At 36.3% G+C, this 22,812-nt stretch overlaps 1 protein-coding gene and 1 pseudogene across 1 annotated transcript in view; both read right to left on the bottom strand.

Moving 5' to 3' along the window:
* The window catches only part of LOC144254702 (interferon-induced very large GTPase 1-like), a 41,713-nt gene extending 40,044 nt beyond the window's left edge, over positions 1-1,669 (bottom strand). Inside the window, exon 1 of the mRNA XM_077798192.1 lies at positions 1,504-1,669. The gene's annotated coding sequence lies outside the window, so the exon portion shown is untranslated. The remainder of the gene's footprint in view (positions 1-1,503) is intronic.
* The window catches only part of LOC144254703 (interferon-induced very large GTPase 1-like), a 49,512-nt pseudogene that overhangs the window by 10,443 nt on the left and 16,257 nt on the right, over positions 1-22,812 (bottom strand).

Raw genomic sequence — 22,812 nt, 5'->3', positions numbered from 1 at the left:
CTTCTCTCCTGCTTACTTCACTTGAGTCTTGTTTTCTATATATTGAGCCTCTCAATTTCATAGAGACTTCACTTTGCACAACAAATTTTACCCAAAAAACTATTGATGTCAGTATATCTGGCTCAACAAATGATTGCTGATGAAATGTAATGATGATGGCATCCAGTAGTAGTCTCATTATTTAGTCTCACTTTTGCCCTGTCTTTATTCTAAAATAAATTCTCTATAAATCTGATATCTTGAGATTTTAAGTTGGGATTTCTCCCCAACATTTTCATAGTGTCCATTCACAGGGATTTGTCAGCTATCTTTTTTTTTCCTTTTATCCATCATGACAATGGGTCTATAAGAAATCCTGATTCCACAACTAATATGGATTAGACATTTAACAAAGAAGTTCTAAAAATCCCGGAATTTATTCCACACATGTTTATAGAGGGCTTTTAATACACTGGGAAATGTTCTTGGTGCTGTTTGCTGGTTGATGTTCAAGACAAACTGGTTCCTTGCCCTTAGAGATTTTATATTCCATATTCATGCACACACATGAACATATAAGATATGTTTTAAGTGTTAAGCAAGGAGGAAGCAGGGAATGGAATAAAGTAGCTTGAGATGACATTAGATTGTGTGGTCAGGGAACCCATCTTTGAGGAGGTGTGACTCTACTGCTTGTCATGGGATGGTTTAAACTGTTCTGTTTTTTCTAGTTTCTTTTAAATTTTAGTTTGCTTCTTAGACTGTCTCCTATCCAAGATATTATTGTGTGTTTGGACCTGGAGCTGCTCTCTGGTCACAGATTAAATATTAAGAATGATTTATTTAGAAATTCATCCTGGCTTATTTAGAAAGTCATCCTGAATTTCCAGTTCTAGTTCTATGTCTAAATTTTTTTTTTTAAATTGGTGATGGAGATATCTCCCCAGATCTATTGGGTGAATGGTGAAATGAGAACATTTAATGTCTTGGAACTTGGTTTTTCATATTTATTCCCCTATAACTATGCTCCCTGTTACCTATTACATATTGGAAATTAGTTTTTCCTATTTGACTTCAGTGTAGCAATAACTCTTGAATCTACTTTTGGCTTCTGTTTTTTAGGTTCATCTTTCACATTGCATCCAAAACTGCATATTTGAATCATTTACTACTTGGGTGTAAAATTGTGAACGCAATTCTATTAATTCTATTAAGGTACAATAAAAACTACTTGATATTCAAGACTTTTCAATGTAACAACAATCAACCTTTTAAATACAGTCTCTCTTTACCTAAATCTGATTTGTTTTTATTTGATAAAACAAATGACCAATTTTTCTTGTCTTTTATCCGAGATTTGTAGCTCTTTTTTGGAACAATTGAGATGCCAAATTTATATTTGTGTTCTTAGCATGTCATAGTTTCTGTGTCACTTACAGTTTCTGATGCCTGTTTCCATCAATTTCTGTTCACATTTCAGTCTTGAGCCTCTCCTTGTAGCTCTCAGTTTGCCCCATTTCTTACCTTCTGTTCCAGCTGCTTATCTCCTTGACTCCAAGTGTTTATGTTCAGGTTACTTCAGAGAGAAGTGCACCAAGAATAGGTTCCTTCCCCAGATCTGGTATGCAGCTGACTCACAGCTGTAGCTCAGGCTTTGGCTCCTTGCAGGCAAGAGGGAGCTGAATTTATACTGAGATAAAGGCATCTCCCAGTTCTCCTTTTATGTGGTGGGAGGTTCTCTCTTATTCATTTTTATTACATATCCTGTTATTTTTGGCATGCTGACCAACTTAATGTAATGGGAGAAGCACTCTTTGGAATTCCTGTTATCTGCATTAAGCCCAGACTGCAAAAGTAAAGGATGCCTTCCACCATATCCTGAAATTCCATTAATCTATCTCAAAAAGAGGACTGAAGAATATAACTACACTTGCAAGAACTTCTCTTACAAAGTTCTGTCCCTTTGGCTCATTCAAAATTAAAAGTGACCATCCCTGAGACTCTTCTTTCACCTCATAATAATTTATAAGCCCTTAAATATTTTCTCTACTTAGCTCTTTTGCTCCCCTATATACAAAAGGGTATATATGATATATATTGAATATTTTTCTCTACTCAGCTCCTTTGTTCTCCTCTATAGAAAAGGGAATATGTGAATATATAATCATATATGATATATATGATTAATGTTAAACATTTTCCTGTGATTGTTCTTCACACTGTGGTTTTCCCATTTTACGTGAAAATAATTCTGTATGACATTTCTCCTATTAAATCTTTCTTGGTTTCATTCCTATGACTCTTGAGAGGTTAGAAGGGAATCTTTCCCTGCACAGCTCTAGGGGGATTGTCTTGTCCTCTTGTGCTGAGGCTTGTACTGGTGCCCTTTTTCCCATTGCTATGCTAGGAGTCTATAGGTGATAGACTGTTGTCTGATCTCCCTGAGATTTCTTCAGAGTGAGAACACACTGCCTGTGCATGGTTCAATCTCAGTGTTTTCTTAATTGATGAAGTGGGTAAAGCCCTTCATTCCACCATTTGGCTGTGTCATGCAATGCTGGACCACCCCCAAAACTGAAAACAGACTTTCAGTTTCATTTCCCAGTCTCAATCTCTATTCCCAGAAATGCTATTTGTAGCATGAGTGATGACAGGCATGTTTGTTGATAAATGAAGGTTATTTGTCACCTATCTTCTCTAAGTGTTCCTGTGTCTCTCTTTTTTCTTGTCAGTTTCCTAACTTAAATTTGATATGAATAAATCTAGCCTTATTATGATACATTGAATAAATGGAAATTCTTCTTGAATTTCCCAGGGAACCTTAGAGAGATCCCAGTCACCCAGGGACCATGTAGGGGAAGGTCTAGTAAGAGGAAAAAGAGACACCTGAGAGTGCTTCAGTATTGTACCAGTTGCATCACTCTATTTCCACTCCTAGCTCAGCTTTGACTGCAAGCTTTGTGAATAGGACTCCCAGATCCCAAATGCATTGTTTGAAGAAGGAAGGGCTGACAAAATTGCAGGATTTCTTTTATCTGGAATTTTCCCCTAATCCATCCTTAAAGCAGGCTCAAAATTTGTCTAAGAGGTTTTTTACCTCAAGGGACTCTATTAATCTCTTCTGAAATCTAGAGAGATCCTTGTCAACAAGGAAAGAAAGGAGAAGAGGAATAAAAATCAGACAACTCAGGGAAAGACACAGAGGCCTCAGTTCTAGCCTGCTAAGGACTTTTCTCCCTACCTTTTAGGGATGTGCCAGCTGCAATGGGTAAGACTCTGCTTGCCAGAGGAGGGCAGAAGGAAGAGTGTTCTCCATTCTTTTGTGAACCTTGAATATTTCCTGCTTCAGCTCTTTGCATTGCCTATACCCCCCTTACTGCTCAGTTAGTCCCAAGGATCTTCACAGGGAGGAATTCCCATCTCCATTACCCTGGTGACTGACAAGAGACAGAAGACAAGGGGAACCACTATGTCCTGCTGATGGGATATATTAAAGGCACAGGTTTGGCTCCATCCTGATTTGGATGGCCTTAGTAGTTGTGCTGAACTTGTGGAATGTTGTCTCCAACACTCAAAAATAAGGAATTGCTAGAGATGGAGAATCAGAGACCCAGAGTCTGTTAGAATCTCGATTTCTCTATTTCCCAGAAAGTTCAGTATCCAGACATTTGTTGCTTTAAGGATGAGACCTTTTTTGCATGAGACCTGGAAGGCAATGTTTTAAATCAGAAACCCTGGGGCAACAATGGCCTTTCTATGTTGCCCAGAGACTCCAGGAGACATGACCAAGGTTACCAAAGCCTCAATAGTAGAGAACGTTTTGAGATCATTAACCAAGTTATCCACTAATTTTAAGATACAAATAAAATTTGTAAAAGAGAAATACGTTGCCCCAGGAATCCAAAAGTACTAGAAAATATTGTACTTAATTGTCTTTAATGCAAGTATTAAATCAATCTCCTTTGAGGAAGAGGCAGAAGTCTCAATACAATGCCATTGCTATTCTCCTGGACAAGGTGAATGTTGTTAATATCTTGTTTTAAAGATGTATGTGTGATGACAAAACTGTGGAATATCCCCCTGGGAGTCTGGAAAGGTGCACTGTGTCCTAAAAGGCAGAGGAAAATTGCAGCTGGGCAACTATGAAAAACGCTTTGCAAAGAACATGCTATCTATCTATTTATCCACTATCTATCTCTCTCTCTCTCTCTCTTTCTCTCTCTCTCTCTCTCTCTCTCTCTCTCTTTATTGTGAAAAAGCTTTTTTATTCTAAATCAAATTAGTTCAATCTATCATAACAATGCTCAACATTTCCCATTTTTGGCAATTTCTAATACTCTTAATTTTTGGCAAATCTGCCCTGTGTTCCCAGCATCATCACACCCATGGCCCTCAGCAACCATTCCAGAAAACAAAGATGATCTAATTATACTACCTGTTCTTAATTTCATCTAGTAAGTTTAAAATTCTTTCTCTATTAAGAATCATTAATAAAGTGTTCATGCTTCTTATAAAAGGCTTGACATCATACAATGGTCATGTTTGTTTGGAAGCAAGAAGAGTTTTCGACTCTAGTCTTTGTCATATAACTGTTAAAGGGGAAAAAGGAAGATCCATATTTCTTGAGTTTTTTTTTTCAATCTAAATTTCTTCTCAATCTATAATGAACGAAACACAAAATCCACATTTCTTAGTGGAACTATTTTTCTTATTTGAGGTTTTTATTCAGACCCTGGATTTCTTCTAAATCTACAATGAAACAACCAGTGGATTAGAAACATTGGTTCTGAGATAGACCCATTTGGTAGTGAGAAAGTCCAATTCCAACTGGGTAAATTTACCTGAGTCCCAGCCTTTTCAGTTTAACATTACATCTACCATCTAGAAAAATAAATCCAAGTACCCATCTGGGTTGAAGGAAAAGAGTTACTTGTGACTTTATAAAAAATGGAACTATGTAATGTTAAATTCCAAAAAAGTCAAATGGTGCTACATAAGACATTTTTCTTTTTCTTAGGAAAAAAGAGTTATATGGAAACTTCTCAGTATTTTTTTCTTCTCTTTTACGTCCAAAGTTGAAGGCAGGTCATACTATAGGGTCCATCACACCTTTTTTTTTTAACATTTTAAGGGACCACTTTATTGACCTACAGTGAACTTCCAGGTTTTGACTATTACCAATAAATTGCTATGAATATTTTTTATTAGCTACACATGACAGTACAATGATGTTGACAATTCATACATTTGAATCAAATGGGGTATAATTTCTCATTTTTCTGATTGTACAGGTTGCAGAATCACATTGGTCATAAGTCACCTATATACATACAGCAATAATGATGTCTATTCTATTCTGTTTCCCTTCCTATTCTCCCTTCTCCTCCCCTCCCCTCCCATCAGTTCTCTCTACCAATCTAATGTGACACACTTTTTTTTCCTCTTCAAAACATCATACATGTATTCTGTATAAAGATGAGGTTCTCCTTCAATCTTCCGTGCAATTCCCCTTCTCCCTCCATTTCCCTTCCATCTCTCTTCCCTATTTAGTGGTAATCATACCTTCTTGTCTAAAAAGCTACTCATCCTACTTTTCTTCCAGCTTTGGCTACATGGAAAACTAATTCTATTGTGCTATATGACTCCACAAAACAGGATGAATAAAACTGTAATACAGCAGCCTCTCATCTTAGGACGGTGAACAGGGTTCCATCATGGACTCAAACTGGGTTCACTTTTACCATTCCTTTAACTAAATGTTAGTGTGTACTCACTTAGCTGCTACACAACCTGGTCCTTCTGTAGAAGAATGAAAAAATTTAAAAAAGCAAATATGAGCCTGGATCAGCTGAATTCAAGCTCCCGTTCGCTTGCTTCTGGCAGACAAACTGCTGTGACTCAGCACTAAAGGATCCCGATGAAACAACTTTTGGGATCCTACGGAGGTTAATGCCAACTGAGCCTTCATAGGCAGTGGCCACAGGATTGAAACGAGGTTTGGGAGAGACAGTAAGGACCCACCCGTTGCATTGGTCACCCAGCAAAGGGAACGAACTGTCACCATTTGCATGGGATACCACCATGGCAGAGAACTGACGTCACCAGATTGCGGTGGAGGAGATAAATTCATTGAAACTTGTGGCGACAGGTGTGTAATCCCCTAGCCTTCCCTCTCCACTCAGCGGGGAAACCTTAAGGGCCCCTCCCAGCTCTCCCGTGAGCTCCATAGCCAGACCAAGGGAATCAGGAGTGGTGCGGGACCCGAGGCCCGGAACTCCAGGCTACTGCTCCCACCAGTGCTGACAACTGGGGTCTCTTGCACCAGTTACTGGGGGCGTGGCTACTGGAGGGCAAGCAAAATTCATGAGGGTTCTCAGCCCCAACCTCTACAAACGTAGGGTCTGAGGGAATGGCAAACAGGGAGAGTGTGCCCAGTCATTCATAAAAACAAGGTTCCTGGGAGCAGCAGACCTGGCATGTAGCCAGTATTGTGGTGAGCGTCACCAGTGAGCGGGACCTGGCTTGAGGAAAAGTGGGGAAGTGACTAGACACAAGAGAAGGCCCTAGGCACTCAGGATTGGAGACCCGCCCAGTCCGGGAGGAGGAGCTGCTGCACAGTGATTGGTTCCCGCATATTGAGAGGAGAAGCTTGGCCCGGTGGGCACAGCTCCACCTACTGGAAGAGAAGGTAATCAAACTCTAATACTGCATTTATTATTATTTTTTTAATTTGGGTTTTTTTTTTCATTTTCATTATTTTTGTTGTTTTTTAAATTTTTAAATTTTTATTTTATTTTTTTCTTAAATTTTAATTTTTATTTTTTTGATTTTTTTAAATTTTTTTTCTTTTTTTCTTTTCTATTTTTTTCTTTTGTCTTTTCATTTTTTTCAATTTTTTTATTCCCCCTTCCTTGAATTCTACCTGCTTACTCTTATTCTCTTTAGTGACTTCTTCCCTTCCCTCCTAATACCTTTCCTCCCAAGCATCAAATAAATTTATAGGAGTAAACAGTAACTCAGCAGTCAAACAGAACAAGAAGTAACATGATCAGCATGAAAAAGGAACCATTCACCAACAAGACATAACAATTATCAATATTTATGCACCAAATAATGGTGCTGTAATGTTCATAAAACAAATTCTCCTCAAGTCCAAGAATCAAATAGACCACAACACAATAATTATGGGTGACTTCAACACACCTCTCTCACCATTGGACAGATCCTCCAAACAAAAGTTGAATAAAGAAACTATAGAACTCAATATCACAATCAATAACCTAGACTTAACTGGCATACATAGAATATATCAACCATCATCAAGTGGATATACTTTTTTCTCAGCAGCACATGGATCCTTCTCAAAAATAGACCATATATTATGCCATAGGGCAACCCTCAGTAAATATAAAGGGGTGGAGATAATACCATGCATTTTATCTGATCATAATGGAATGAAACTGGAAATCAATGATAAAAGAAGGAAGGAAAAATCCTACATCACATGGAAAATGAACAATATGTTATTGAATGATCAATGGGTTACAGAAGACATAAAGGAGGAAATCAAAAAATTCTTAGAGATAAATGAAAATACAGACACAACATATCAGAATCTATGGGACAAAAGGAAAGCAGTTTTAAGAGGGAAGTTCATCGCCTGGAGGTCATTCCTCAAAAAAAAAAAAAAAGAAAAAGAAAAAAACAACAAATAAATGAGCTCACACTTCATCTCAAAGCCCTAGAAAAGGAAGAGCAAAACAACAGCAAATGTAGCAGAAGGCAAGAAATAATTAAAATCGGAGTGGAAATCAACGAAATTGAAACAAAAGAAACTATTGAAAAAATTAACAAAACTAAAAGTTGGTTCTTCGAAAAAATAAATAAGATCGACAGACCCTTAGCCATGCTAATGAAGAGAAGAAGAGAGAGAACTCAAATTACTAACATATGGGTTGAAAAAGGCAATATCACAACAGATGCTACAGAAGTACAGAAAACAATTACAAATTATTTTGAAAACCTATATTCCAATAAAATAGAAGATAATGAAGACATCGATAAATTTCTTAAGTCATATGATTTGCCCAGACTGAGTCAGGAGGATACACACAACTTGAACAGACCAATATCAATGGATGAAATAGAAGAAGCAATCAAAAGACTAACAACCAAGAAAAGTCCAGGACCGGATGGGTATACAGCAGAGTTTTACAAAACCTTTAAAGAAGAATTAATACCAATACTTTTCAAGTTATTTCAGGAAATAGAAAAAGAGGGAGCTCTTCCAAACTCATTCTATGAGGCCAACATCACCCTGATTCTGAAACCAGACAAAGACACTTCAAAGAAAGAAAACTACAGATCAATATCTAATGATCCTAGATGCAAAAATCCTCAATAAAATTCTGGCGAATCGGATACAAAAACACATCAAAAAAATTGTGCACCATGATCAAGTAGGATTCATCCCTGGGATGCAAGGATGGTTCAATATATGGAAATCAATAAATGTTATTCACCACATCAATAGACTTAAAGATAAGAGCCATATGATCATCTCGATAGACGCAGAAAAAGCATTCGACAAAGTACAGCATCCCTTTATGTTCAAAACATTAGAAAAACTAGGGATAACAGCAACTTACCTCAACATTGTAAAAGCTATCTATGCTAAGCTTCAGGCTAGCATCATTCTGAATGGAGAAAAATTGAAGGCATTCCCTCTAAGATCTGGAACAAGACAGGGATGCCCTCTATCACCATTTCTATTCAATATAGTTCTCGAAACACTGGCCAGAGCAATTAGACAGACGAAAGAAATTAAAGGCATAAAAATAGGAAAAGAAGAACTTAAATTATCACTATTTGCAGAAGACATGATTCTATACCTAGCAGACCCAAAAGGGTTTACAAAAAAACTACTAGAACTAATAAATGAATTCAGCAAAGTGGCAGGATATAAAATCAACATGCATAAATCAAAGGCATTTCTGTATATCAGCGACAAAACTTCTGAAACAGAAATGAGAAAAAACACTCCATTCACAATATCCTCAAAAAAAAAATACTCAGCGACAAAACTTCTGAAACAGAAATGAGGAAAAACACTCCATTCACAATATCCTCAAAAAAATATAAAATACTTGGGAATCAACCTAACAAAAGAGGTGAAAGACTTATACAATGAAAACTACAGAACCCTAAAGAGAGAAATAGAAGAAGATCTTAGAAGATGGAAAAATATACCCTGTTCATGGGTAGGCAGAACTAACATCATCAAAATGGCGATATTACCAAAAGTTCTCTATAGGTTTAATGCAATGCCAATCAAAATCCCAATGGCATTTCTTGTAGAAATAGATGAAGCAATCATGAAATTCATATGGAAAAATAAAAGACCCAGAATAGCAAAAGCAATTCTAAGCAGGAAGTGTGAATCAGGTGGTATAGCGATACCAGATTTCAAACTATATTACAGAGCAATAGTAACAAAAATAGCATGGTACTGCTACCAAAACAGGCGGGTGGACCAATGGTACAGAATAGAGGACACAGAGACTAATCCACAAAGTTACAACTATCTTATATTTGATAAAGGGGCTAAAAGCATGCAATGGAGGAAGGATAGCATCTTCAACAAATGGTGCTGGGAAAACTGGAAATCCATATGCAACAAAATGAATCTGAATCCCCTCCTCTTGCCATGCACAAAAGTTAACTCAAATTGATCAAGGAGCTTGATATCTAATCAGAGACTCTGTGTCTGATAGAAGAAAAACTTGGCTCTGATCTACTTATTGTGGGGCCGGGCTCCAAATTCCTTAATAGGACACACATAGCACAATAGTTAATAACTAGAATCAACAAATGGGACTTACTTAAACTAAAAAGTTTTTTTCTCAGAAGAGAAACAATAAGAGAGGTAAATGGGGAGCCTGAATCATGGGAACAAATTTTTACTCCTCACAGCTCAGATAGAGCCCTAATATACAAAGAACTCAAAAAATTAGACAATAAGATAACAAATAACCCAATCAACAAATGGGCCAAGGACCTGAACAGACACTTCTCAGAGGAGGACATACAATCAATCAACAAGTCCATGGAAAAATGCTCACCATCTCTAGCAGTCAGAGAAATGCAAATCAAGATCACCCTAAGATACCATCTCTCTCCAGTAAGATTGGCAGCCATTATGAAGTCAAACAACAACAAGTGATGGCGAGGATGTGGGGAAAAGGGTACACTTGTACATTGCTGGTAGGACTGCAAATTGGTGCGGCCAATTTCGAAAGCATTATGGAGATTTCTTGTAAAGCTGGGAATGGAACTACCATTTGACCCAGCTATTGCCCTTCTCAGACTATTCCCTGAAGACCTTAAAAGAGCCTACTACAGGGATACTGCCACATCAATGTTCCTAGCAGCACAATTCACAATAGTTAGTCTGTGGAACCAACCCAGGTGCCCTTCAATAGATGAATGGATAAAAAAAAAATGTGGCATTTATACACCATGGAGTATTACGCAGCACTAAAAATGACAAAATCATGGAATTTGCAGGGAAATGGATGGTACTAGAGTAGATTATGCTAAGTGAAGCTAGCCAATCCCTAAAAAATAAATGCCGAATGTCTATTTTGATATAATGAGAGCAACTAAGAACAGAGCAGGGAGGAAGACCAGGAGGAAAAGATTAACATTTAACAGAGACATGAGGTGGGAGGGAAAGGGAGAGAAAAGGGAAATTGCATGGAAATGGAAGGAGACCCTCATTGTTATACAAAATTACATATAAGATTCTGTGAGGGGAATGGGAAAAAAAACAAGGAGAGAAATGAATTACAGTAGATGGGGTAGAGAGAGAAGATGGGAGGGGAGGGGAGGGGGGATAGTAGAGGATAGGAAAGGTATCAGAATACAACAGTTATTAATAGGGCATTATGTAAAAATGTGGATGTGTAACCGATGTGATTCTGCAATCTGTATTTGGGGTAAAAATGGGAGTTCATAACCCACTTGAATCTAATGCATGAAATATGATATGTCAAGAGCTTTGTAATGTTTTGAACAATAAAAAAAACCTGAAAAAAATAATAAAAAAATAAAACAGGAAATGTTCCAAGACTTGAAAAAGTAAACAAAAGGTTCTGTCTCCAGGAGAAAAACCCCTCCTTTCATCCAAAAATATGGATTTAAACATGTAAAAATATGTATTTGTACAGAATCTATTTAGGTACCAGATATGAAATCAATCTTGACATCTTATCTTTATGCTTCTTTATCACACTAAAGGTTAGCTGCAAAACTGGACCTTCATTTCTCTCCAGTAAATCTGTCACAAGATGGACCAGGATATAGAGATATATGTGACTTTTTAACATCTTTTTTTTTTCAAATTACAATAAATATTTGGAATTTATTGCTGCAGTCTCAAATGTGCTTATCATAATAGTGGCCGAAACTGGAAGACATTTTTAAAAAACCCTGAAGTTATCCATATTTGCCATTTATTAGTCTTCTTGCTTGGAGCAAAAGGCTAAGAATTCACAAATACCACGATCTAAGCACCTGTTTCAAATTAAACTTCAGCCTTCAGCTTGCAAAATAATTTTTTGATAATTAATCAAATTGCAGAAGACCCATTAATTGCTTTTTTGTTTCCTGGAGAAGTCAGCAGGATAACTGCACCCTAAGGGCTTCTTTGTGTATTGAATCTGAAAGGTGGAACAAAAGAAAAGCAGTCTTTTCCAATCCAAACCTTGGAGGTAATGTATAGAAAGGTATCCATATTTCAGTAGGGAAAGTGGCTGCATAAAAGAAGCAGGGCTACCCTCTCTAGAAGACAACATAGAAACAACTGCCACATCTTGAGTTCAGAATTTTGTTTTGAGAAGAATATAAAAGCACCTAAATGTCAGGAAAGCATTCATCCTGTGTGACAGGAATTCTCACATGGCTTCCCTGGGGGCCTGCACATCCCTGGCCTAGAGGCCAAATGGCCAGATGGCTGAGGTGCTCCTCACTCCGCCATCTTCGCTTCTTCCCATGCTATCTATTTATATAGGAGCAAAATATTCACCAGTTCTCAATTGAAAAAAATTATTAGCTTTAATAATATTAAATGAGGCCATAGTGTTATAATAATGAATGAGACCATAGTGTTAAGATTGTTGTAACCATCACTCAGTGTTTTCATATGTATTTTTCTTTTGCAATTAGTAATAGTGTATAAATGGGGCTGTTAAATGGAGAAGAAGGGAAAATCGTTACTTTTTAAGGGTTCATTTAAAAAATAATAGTTAAGGCTTTGCTTTAATTTACATTGAGCCAGATTATGTATCTTCACTGGAAGCTTATGAGGCTCCATTTCATCAAGCAAATTGCAAGTGCCAGAACCTTAAAACCTAGGATATTTTATAGCAATGGATGCATGACTACAGGAAGCCCAGGCAAAGCTACACTTAAAGTGAGCTGTACTTATTTAAAAAACACTTAATGACCTTTGTCAAGATTGTGAATTCAAAGTATTTTAAATTTAGTGGGATCCCCAGGTATAAGAAAAATGTTTGAGCTCAGGTATTAAATCCCTGAATTTTGGTCATTTAGTACCTCTTACAAATGTTAAAATAAAATCAAAACCTATGTTGTAGAGGCACAATGCCTTAATTTTTATGTAAGTTCTTTAACATATAATTTAGTATATGAATTTTGAATCAACCTTTGGAAAATATACATTTTATAAATCTATTACATATTTTTAAAAAATATTGGATATATATCTTATTTAATTACTTTTATTTCCTCCTATATTGGTTTATAAATCAATTGGTCATTTAAAGCTAGCATTAAGTTTGTTGGACCTGGGGCTTCCTCAGTTCTTTCACTTTTTTTTGGTCTTGATATTAAAATCACCTAAAGGAGTAGTTTCGCTCTCTGTCTCTTCTTCTTTTCCTATTTATTTGTTCATGTGTTGTTGTGTATTTTTCTTTTTAGACTTTTAATATCTGAAGTCAAAGTCCTTAATCTCTGCCTCTGTGAAAAGGTAAAAGAGGGAAGAGGAAAGAAACCAGTGCTTCTAGGAAGTAAGCTCTCTCTCTCTTGGACAGGCTTCTATGAGTAGATGTCCTGTAACTTTGTTTGTTTGTTTTTTCCTTTAGGAAAATCTTATGATGACGTGAATTTCTATGCAGCTGAAAATAGTATATGCATTTTTTTTCTTTCTCTGGATGTTTTCCTGACCTGCTCCTGGTAGTATGGAATGGCCTTTTGTTTTTTTGCCTTACCGATTCTTACTGGTAAAGATTTGAGTGTGACCTTTTGTACCCATATCACTGGCTGCTGCTTCCCTTTCCAATATATCTCAAGTGGTTGTTTGTCAAGTGGTTGGCAAATGAGAAACCAAAGCTGCAAGAAGAGCAGCAGCATAGGAAGTGCTTGCCTCAGCAGTACCTATTCTTAGGATGTGCCACAGGAACTCAGGTGTCACAAGTTGGGATAAAGCAATTCGATCCTTTCTCCTTGGCTCCAATTCTCACATTGTAAAGCCCAGTCTAATCCAACTAAAGAGGACTTGCTTCTCCCCTGGAGCCTGGTAGCCTATGTCTTTATCACCTGCAAATTGCATACAGATTTTCATGATATTGGTGACCACTCTGGCTTGGGACCAGGATTTTGCAATTCTTATCTAATTCTGTTCTGACCACTACCAAGAACTCAGGTGAACAAAACAGAACACCTTGTTCTGGGTGGCAGCACACTTTCAAATATTGACCTTCCGTGGGTGATGTTGTTGAGGGAAATGTTTCATCTTTACCCCAGGGCTTGCCCTCCCATGGCTTCAGAGTTGTTCAAGCCAGAACAATTTTGGATGAATGCAAAGGCAGCACTAGACAACAGCAATATGTAGCTGAACAAACTTGAACAATGAAACATTAGCTAGCTGTAGGAACAAGTAAAGCTAGCTAATTTTTCATTGTGTAAGTTTCATTATGGGTACAACATGTGCCTTTCCCCCCATGTCCTCACCAACATTTATATTTGTTTGTATTTTTTAAACTTTTATTTGTTTTAATTAGTTATACATGACAGTAGAATGCACTTATATACTTTGATATACATAGATGGGATATAATTTCTCATTTTTCTGATTATACATATTGTAGAATCACATTGGTCATACAGTCACATACATACATAAAGTAATAATGTCTGTTTTGTTCTACTATTTTTCTTATCCCCACATCCCCTGACTTCACCTCCTTTCATTTCCTTCTAGCTAATCTAAGGTAATGCTATTTTTTTTGCATTACAATTCTTAATACACATATATTCCACAATTTTTGTATCTCTGTTTATATATAAAGTATGTTGTATTCTTGATAACTGCCATTCTGACTGGTGTAAGATGAAATCTTAGAGTAGTTTTGATTTGCATTTCTCAAATTACTTGACATTTTCAACATTTTTTTCATATATTTGTTGATCAATTGTATATCTTCTTCTGAGAAGTGTCTTTTTAAGCTTCTTGGCCCATTTATTCATTGGGTTGTTGTTTTTTGGTGTTGTTTTCTGAGTTCTTAATATACCCTGGAGATTAGTGCTCTATGTGACATGCATGTGGCAAAAATTTGCTCTGCAAATGTAGGCTCTCTCTTCACCTCATTAATTGTTTGTTGCTGAGAAGAAGCTTTTTAGTTTGAATTCATCCCATTTATTAATTCTTGATTGTATTTCTTCTGATTTAGGAGTCTTGTAAAGGAAGTCGGAGCCTAATCTGACATGATGAAAATTTGAACTACTTTTTTTCTCATTAGGTGCAGGGTCTCTGTTCTAATTCCTATGTCCTTGATTCACTTTGAGTTGAGTTCTGTGAATGGTCAGAGATAGGGGTTTAGATTCATTTTGCTGCCTTGGGTTTCCAGTTCTCCCAGCACTATTTCTTGAAGAGACTGTCTTTTCTTCAATGTATATTTTTGGCTCCTTTGTCTAATCTGAGATAACTGTATTCATGTGAGTTTGTCTCTGTGTCTTATATTCTGTACCATTCATCTAAATATCTATTTTGGTGCCAATACCATGCTGATTTTTTAGTGTAGGTTTGTTGTATAGTTTAAGGTCTTGTATGGTGATGTTTCACTCTCCTGGCTAAAGATTGCTTTGGCTATTCTGGGTCTCTTATTTTTTCCAGATGAATTTCATGATTGCTTTTTCTATTTCTATCAGGAATGATGTTGAGATTTTCATTGGAATTGCATTGAATCTGTATAGCGCTTTGGGTAATATGGCCATTTTGACAATATTAATTTTGCCTATCCAAGAGCATGTAAGATCTTTGCATCTTCTAAAATCTTCAATTCTTTTTTTTTTAGTGTTCTGTAGTTTTCTTTCACCTCTTTTGTTAAGTTGATTCCCAAGTATTTAATTTACTTATTTATTTTTGAGGCTATTGTAATGGGGTACTTTTCCTAATTTTTCTTTCAGAGGATTCATCACTAATGTTTAGACATGCATTTGATTTATGGGTTTTGATTTTATACCCTGCTACTTTGCTGAATTCATTTATTAATTCTAGAAATTTTCTGGTGGAGCTTTGGATCCACTAAGTATAGAATTATGTCATCAGCAATTAATAATAGTTTGAGTTATTCTTTTCCTATTTATATCCCTTCAATTTTTGTCATCTAATTGCTCTGATTAGTTTCAAGGATTATGTTAAATAGATATGGTGAAAGAGGGCATCCCTCTGTTGTTCCAGTTTTTAGAAGGAATGCTTCCAATTTTTCTCCATTTAGGATGAAGCTGGCCTTGGGTTAAGCATAGATAGGTTTTAAAATGTTGAGGTATGTTGCTACTAACCCAGGTTTTTATATTTTTTGAACATGAAAGGGTACTGTATTTTGTCAAATGCTTTCTCTGTATCAATTGATATAATTATATAATTCTTATCTTTAAGTTGATTGATGCACTGAATTATATTTAATGATTTCTGTGTGTTGAACCAAACTTGCATTCCTGGAATGAACCCCACTTGATCACAGTGCATGATATTTTAAAATATGTTTTTGTATACGGTTTTCCAGAATTTTATTAAGAATTTTTCTATCAATGCTAATCAGAAATATTTGTCTAAAATACTAGCTTCACAGAGTGAGTTTGGAAGGGTTCCTCCTTTTCTAGTTCATTGGATAATTTGAGGAGTGTTGATATTAATTCTTCTTTGTAGGTCTTATAGAACTTAGCTGTGAATACGTCTGGTCCTGGGTTTTTTTTGGTTCATAGGTTTTTGATGATGTCTTGAATTTCCTTGATTGAAATTGATGTTTTAAAATGTATACATTCTCTTGACACAGTTTGTGTTGACCATATGTCTCAGGAAATTGTCAGTGTCTTTGAGGTTTTCTATTTTACTGGAATATAAAATTTCAAAATAGTTCTTAACTGTCTTCTGTATTGAAATAGTGTCTGTCATGATATTTCCTTTTTTATCATGAATTTTAATGACTTGAGTTTTCTCTCTCCTTCTTTTAATTAGTGTGGCTAAGGGTTTGTTAATTTTATCTATTTTTTCAAAGAACCAGATTTTTGTTTCATCCATTTTTTAATTGTTTCTTTTTTCCTATTTCATTGATTTCTGCCCTGATTTTAATTATTTCCTGTCTTCTACTACTTTTGGTGTTGGTTTGTTCCTCTTTTTTCTATGACTTTGAGCTGTAAATGTCAGGTCATTTATTTGTTAACTTTTTCTTCTTTTAATGAATGGACTTCATGCAGTGAGCTTACCTCATAGCCCTGCCCTCAAAGTGTCACATAGATGTTGATAATTTGTATCAGGCTTCTCATTTGCTTCTAAGATATTTTTTTTATCTCCTCCAGGGTGTCTTCTGTTATCCATGCATCATTCAGTAGCACATTATTTAGTCTCCAGGTGTTGGAGTAGCTTCTATTTTTATTTTTTCATTGATTTCTAATTTTAGTCCATTATGGTCTGAGAGAATGCAGGGTAGTATCTCCATTTCTTTGTACTTGCTAAGATTTACTTTGTGGCATAGCATATAGTCTATTTTGGAGAAAAACACATGTGCTGCTAAGAAGAAAGTGTAGTCTCTCATTGATAGATGGAATATTCTATATATTTCTGTTAAGTCCAATTTATTGATTGTATCATTGAGTTCTAGTTTTTTTTTTTTTTGTTTAGTGTTTGTTTGGAAGATCTATCCAGTTGTGAGAGAGATGTATTAAAGTCATCCAGTACTATTCTATTTGATTCTTGTAGTTGAGAAGAGTTTGTTTGATATACATAGATACCCTATTGTTTGGGACATAGATGTTTATGATTGTTATGTCTTGTTGATGTATGAATCCCTTAAGCAGTATGAAATGTCCTTCTTTTTCCCTTTTCACTAACTTTAGTTTGAAGTCTACTTTATCTTATATGAGGATGGAAACCCTAGTTGTTTACATGGTGCATGTGAGTGGTACGTTTTTTTCCCACCCTTTTACTTTGAGTCTGTAGATGTCTTTTCCTGTGAGATGAGTTTCTTGAAGGCAGCATATTGTTGTTGTTGTTGTTGTTGTTCCATCCAATCTGCCATTCTATGTCTTTAAGTGATGATTTTAGGCCATTCATATTCAGGGTTATTATGGAAACATGATTTGTATTCCCAGTCATTTTTGTTTATTTTTGGTTTTTAACTTGCTTAGTTGCTTCTATTATTGGCCTTTCCTTTAGTGTAGTTCCTCCCTTTGCTGACATTTCTCTTGGGAGGATATTTTCCTCAGCTCCAGAGCTGAGTACCTGTCAGTGTAGTCCTTTTCTTTTCCATACTTTTGAGACTTAAACCTATTATTTAGACCATCTTGTCCTGAGACCCTGGTGAAGAATATCAGGGTGGAGGACAAGATGACTGAATAGAGGTTGTAAGTACTTGTCTTCTCTTCACAGAGAAGGACTAAGGTAATGGGTATAATGGGTATCTAGGTAAAATTTGTGAACTAGAAATACTTTGAAAAAGGATCTCACATTATTTCCCAGTGAACCCCCAGGTACTGTAGCCAGGAGTCATCTTTAAAATGGAGAAGCTTTCTGAGTTTGAATTGTTATAGGGATTAGAAACCCCAGCATATTCTTATATCTGGGACTCCATAGACATTTCACTGTACTTGATTGGATACCTGTCTAGAGAAACCAATTTGGTTCAGCAGAGTGACATTAACTCAAACCCATTGGGTGTCCTGTACTCAATGTTGTTTGGGTCTTCTCTCTTTCTTTTGTAGTATGGCTTCTAAGTGTCTGTCGTGCTTACTTATCTTTTAGAAGAGTAAACTCTTGGATTTATTGATCAATTGTAATTTTTTAGTCTCTATGTCATTTAGTTCAGTTCAAATCTCATATTTCTTTCTTTCTGCCAATTTTGGTTTTGTTTTGGTCTTATTTTTTTAAGACCTTGAGGTACATCAATAGGTTATTTGATGTCTCTCAGTTTTTTAAATGTAGTCACTCATGGTTATGAACTTTTTTCTTTGTATCTATTTCTCTGCATCCCCCAGACTCTATTATGCTGTGTTTTAATTTAAATTTGACACTAGGACTTTTCTAATCCCTTCCTCCCAATTCTTTAAACACCCAAAGAGCATTCAAAATTGCATTTTGCAATCTGCATGTGTACCAATATTTTCTGTCGTTTCTTTAGCTGTTGCTTTCTAATTTCATTCCATTATAATCCAATAAAGTGTAATAAATTATTTTAATCATTTTAAATACTTTGTTTATGAGCTAAAATATTATCTATTTTCAAATAAGTTTCATAAGCAGATAAATGAATGTGTACTCTAAAGCCTGGCTAGATGCCTGTAAAGTCCATTTTATACATAGTATAATTTACCTGTAATGTTTCTTTTTGTTGTTGTTGTTGTTGTTGTTTGTTTTGTTTTGTTTTTGTTTGATATGAAATAACTAGTACTCAACATGAACTGACACTATCATTAAGGAGGGAACCCCATAAAGATATTAATAGGCCCTACCTTTGTGTGGGTGGCACCGTGGAAGAAATCCATTATGGAAAGTTGGTCTGATTATTCATAACTATGAATGGAATCACCAGCTGTCTCCTTATTTCACAAAAGGTGAGCCACCACTTGTTAACTGAGAGATTAACAGGAACTTAACAGGACCCTAAGCTTCTATATTGGCCCATGAGCTGCTCAGAAGGGTCAGTTGGTGACTATATGAGTTTCTGCCTGTGGTGCTAGGCCAGACATGGCCAAATGACACAAATGTGCAGAATGTGCTCTCATTTTAACATTGTAAATGTGTGTTAGTTAGTTTGTGTGTGTGTGTGTGTGTGTGTGTGTGTTTGAGAGCGAGAGAGGGAGAGAGAGAGAGAGAGAGAGAGAGAGAGAGAGAGAGAGAGAGAGAGAGAGAGACTTCTCACACAGGGCAGCTGCTGTGCACATGCAAGGCTCTGAAAGGCATGGCTATCCATGAACCTAGGTTTCATGCTGCTCCAAGTTCCCATGCACTATTTTAACAAAACCTAAAGTCCACCCAAGGCATACATCATTTTTCATTTCTCTTGCCTTTGTTCCCATATTGCAATAAACCTGCTCTGAATGGTCATGTCTGCCTCATTGTTTTGGGGGTCTAGGTAGCAATTTTAAGGCCATTCACTCAAGGTGCCAGGGCAATCAATCCACTGCATAAACCTCCAGTAACATCACAAGTGTGCAATGCCAGCCTGAGGGAGCTTCATGCATGAGACTCCAGGCAATGAATGCTGCTTTTTGGGCTGAGCCTATCAAAGCCACAGGAACAGAACTGCCCAAAGATTTGGGGATCCACTTGTTAGAGTCTGTAAACAAGTCAGGACTGCGCCTGGCATTTTGCCAGAGAAATGTTAGAGTTCATAAACAAGTCTGGATGGTGCCTGGCAAAATGCCAGAGGGAGTGGTTTGAGAAGTAACAAAAGGGAGCCATTAAGTGTGGAGATTCCTTATTGGTTGACTGATGTATTTAGTTTATGTTAATTAAGATAAGCTGTGCAAAATGTATAAATAGCTCTGTTGTCCTACAATAAACGGCTCCTACTCCTGCTGTATCAATGTACACAAGTTGTTCGTCACCCCCGGTTATTTTGCTGCAGCCAGACTGCGGCATCCACTTTCTATACCATAATAGCCAGAGGCTGGACATGGAGTCAAGGGAGATTTTCCCCAAGCCTTGTAGAATAAATAGCCAGAATTATATGAGCAAGGGAGATGGGGAAAGAAAATTTAGGCTCTGCCCCTTGGTGGTACCCAAATGGCCATGACACTATCCAGGGAAGTTCTGAGACTAAGTATTTCACTTCATGGGAAACGCCAGGCTGTTTTGTTTCTTGTAGGTGGCCTGCTCCATGCACCCCTAAACATATTTTCATTCACTAAATAAACCTTTTGTACCTTTTCTATGTGTGTCTCTCTTAACTGAAGTCTTTTTTGCAGAGAGACAAAAATAAAGAAACCGTTCACTTGGTAACATGATTCAGTGTTGTTCAGCCTGTTGGAGGGTTCTGACATTTATAGGATGTACTTGGCTTCTGCTTCTCTCTCTCTCTCTCTCTCTCTCGCTCTCTCTCTCTCTCTCTTTCCTTGTTTTTCTCTTGTGTGATGAGACTTCTGGTCTCACCATTGCATTTTGTTAAGTAGAAAACTTATTTGTTTTCAGAGGCTCACACCTGGAAAATTTTCCTGAGGATAGAGTGTGCTTTTAATTTCTCCCATATCCAGTTTAGAGGAGACTCTAGACTTTGTACTTATGAGTTGATGTTGGAATGAGTTAAGACTTTGGGAGCTATGGGGAAGAAATAAACATATTTTGTATGTTAAAGGACATGCATTTCAGGAGGTCAGGGTAAAATGCTGTGGTTTGAATGTTTGTGTCCTCTAGAACTCATGTGGGAATTCAAAGTCATGGTTGTATCCTCATGTGCGGGATTAATGTCATTATAAAAGAGTGATTTTAGTTTCCCTTTGCCTCCTTTTTCTTTTGCTTTCAGCCACATGATGCCCTAGAAAGATGGTCTTTGTCAGATGATAGCATCTTGATTTTGAAAATCCCAGCCTCCAGAACTATGATCCAAATGTTTCTGTTCATTATGAATGACCAATTGCAGGTATTCTGTTAGAGCAATGCAAAATGAACTAAGATACCATCTTATAATCATTCTCATCTTGTGCTGATGAAAAAGTACCTAACTTGTTCCATCTAGCCCTTTTATATGACACTGATCTATTCATGAAGCACCTGCATCACTTAATTACTACCCTAAGGTTCACATCACCACAATGGGGGTTAAATTGTAATGTATAAATATTGGAACACTTTCAGATCATAGCAGAAGTTAATCAATATTTGTGAGATATAGTGAAAGTAGTGGTCAGCATGAATTTTATAGCATGAAATATATGTATTAGGGAAAAAACCTCTGAAAATAGTAATTTATACTTCTACTTGGAAACATTTCTCCATTTCCATTAGAAATGAAGAGAAAGTTATATCCAAAGAAGCATCAGGAAAGGGGTGACAAAACGTAAAGCAGAAACCAATGATATGGGAAATAGGAAATAACTAGAGAATATCAATGAAACCAAAATCTGGGTCTTTGAAAAGTTCCAAGAAAAATGGGTAAAACAGCTTAAGGAAACAAAATTGAAGACACAAATTAGTAATATGAAAAATAATAAAGGGTCCATTGCTACTGATCTTATAGACATTAAAAAGATAATAAGGGAAGGATAGAAGGATAATAGAGGGTACACAAGCCTATGGATAACCATATGCCAAAAAAATTGATAACTTAGAGGAAGTGGATCAACTGTTGGAAGGATACAATTTCTAATCCCCCTCTCCCAACCAGGGCAAACCTTACCCTCCCATAATAGTCCCTCTTCTACATTCATGTAATTTTTTAAAAAAATCTCATTTGAGAGGAACAGATGAGTGAGAGGAAAAAATGCCGAGATTAAAAGTTTTTAATTAAAAAATAAAATAAAAATAAAATAATTCAAACCAAAACTGAAATATACTAATCAAACATCCTAGTCCTCAAAATACTCATGAAAACAAGTATGAAAATGGTTATGTGCCCATGAACTGTTCAGTCACACTTAAGTTGCTTAGGGTCTTGCTAAGTTGCTGATCCTAATTTTGACCTCATGATACTCCCCAATCTACTTTGAATGTCCAGTATTAAATACCAGTACAGTCCTTCCACCATTTTTTGCCCACCCAGCTTGCTGAGAAACTGCCTATCTGCTTTCTTGGTATCACACCATGGAGGTTTCAGGGAAGCAAACTTCTCTATTCTACCATATTGAAAAAACTCAGAAATTTAATTTTAAATATCATCAAGTACAATTTACTCAGTATCCCTACCTGTATTCTATCCTAAGTAGAGTCCAAAAATTAAGGTATTTCTCTGTTTCCTTTACTTTTTCCTTCTTTCATTTTTTTTTCTGTTTGTGACATAGAATTTTTACTATACAATATTCCTGGCTTTGGCACACTCTTCTAAAATCATATTTATTTATTTATTTTCAAATTTTTATTGGTACATAATGGTGGGATGTTCTTACACATTTGTACAAGCACACAATATAACAATATAATCTAAGCAATATCATTCACCAATATTTCCTCTTTTGGTTCTCTCCTCCCTCCCCCTTACCTCTTGCCTCTACTCTAAAGGTCACCCTTTGATTTTCATGATAATAACCACCCATTTTCTATTTATTTTTTCTTTCTAGGTTCTACATATGAGAGAAATCAAACAACCCTTAACTATCTGAGTT

Source organism: Urocitellus parryii, chromosome 4 (assembly GCF_045843805.1).
Source record: "Urocitellus parryii isolate mUroPar1 chromosome 4, mUroPar1.hap1, whole genome shotgun sequence".
Lineage (NCBI taxonomy): Eukaryota > Metazoa > Chordata > Mammalia > Rodentia > Sciuridae > Urocitellus > Urocitellus parryii.
This window is presented reverse-complemented; position numbering and strand designations above follow the sequence as displayed.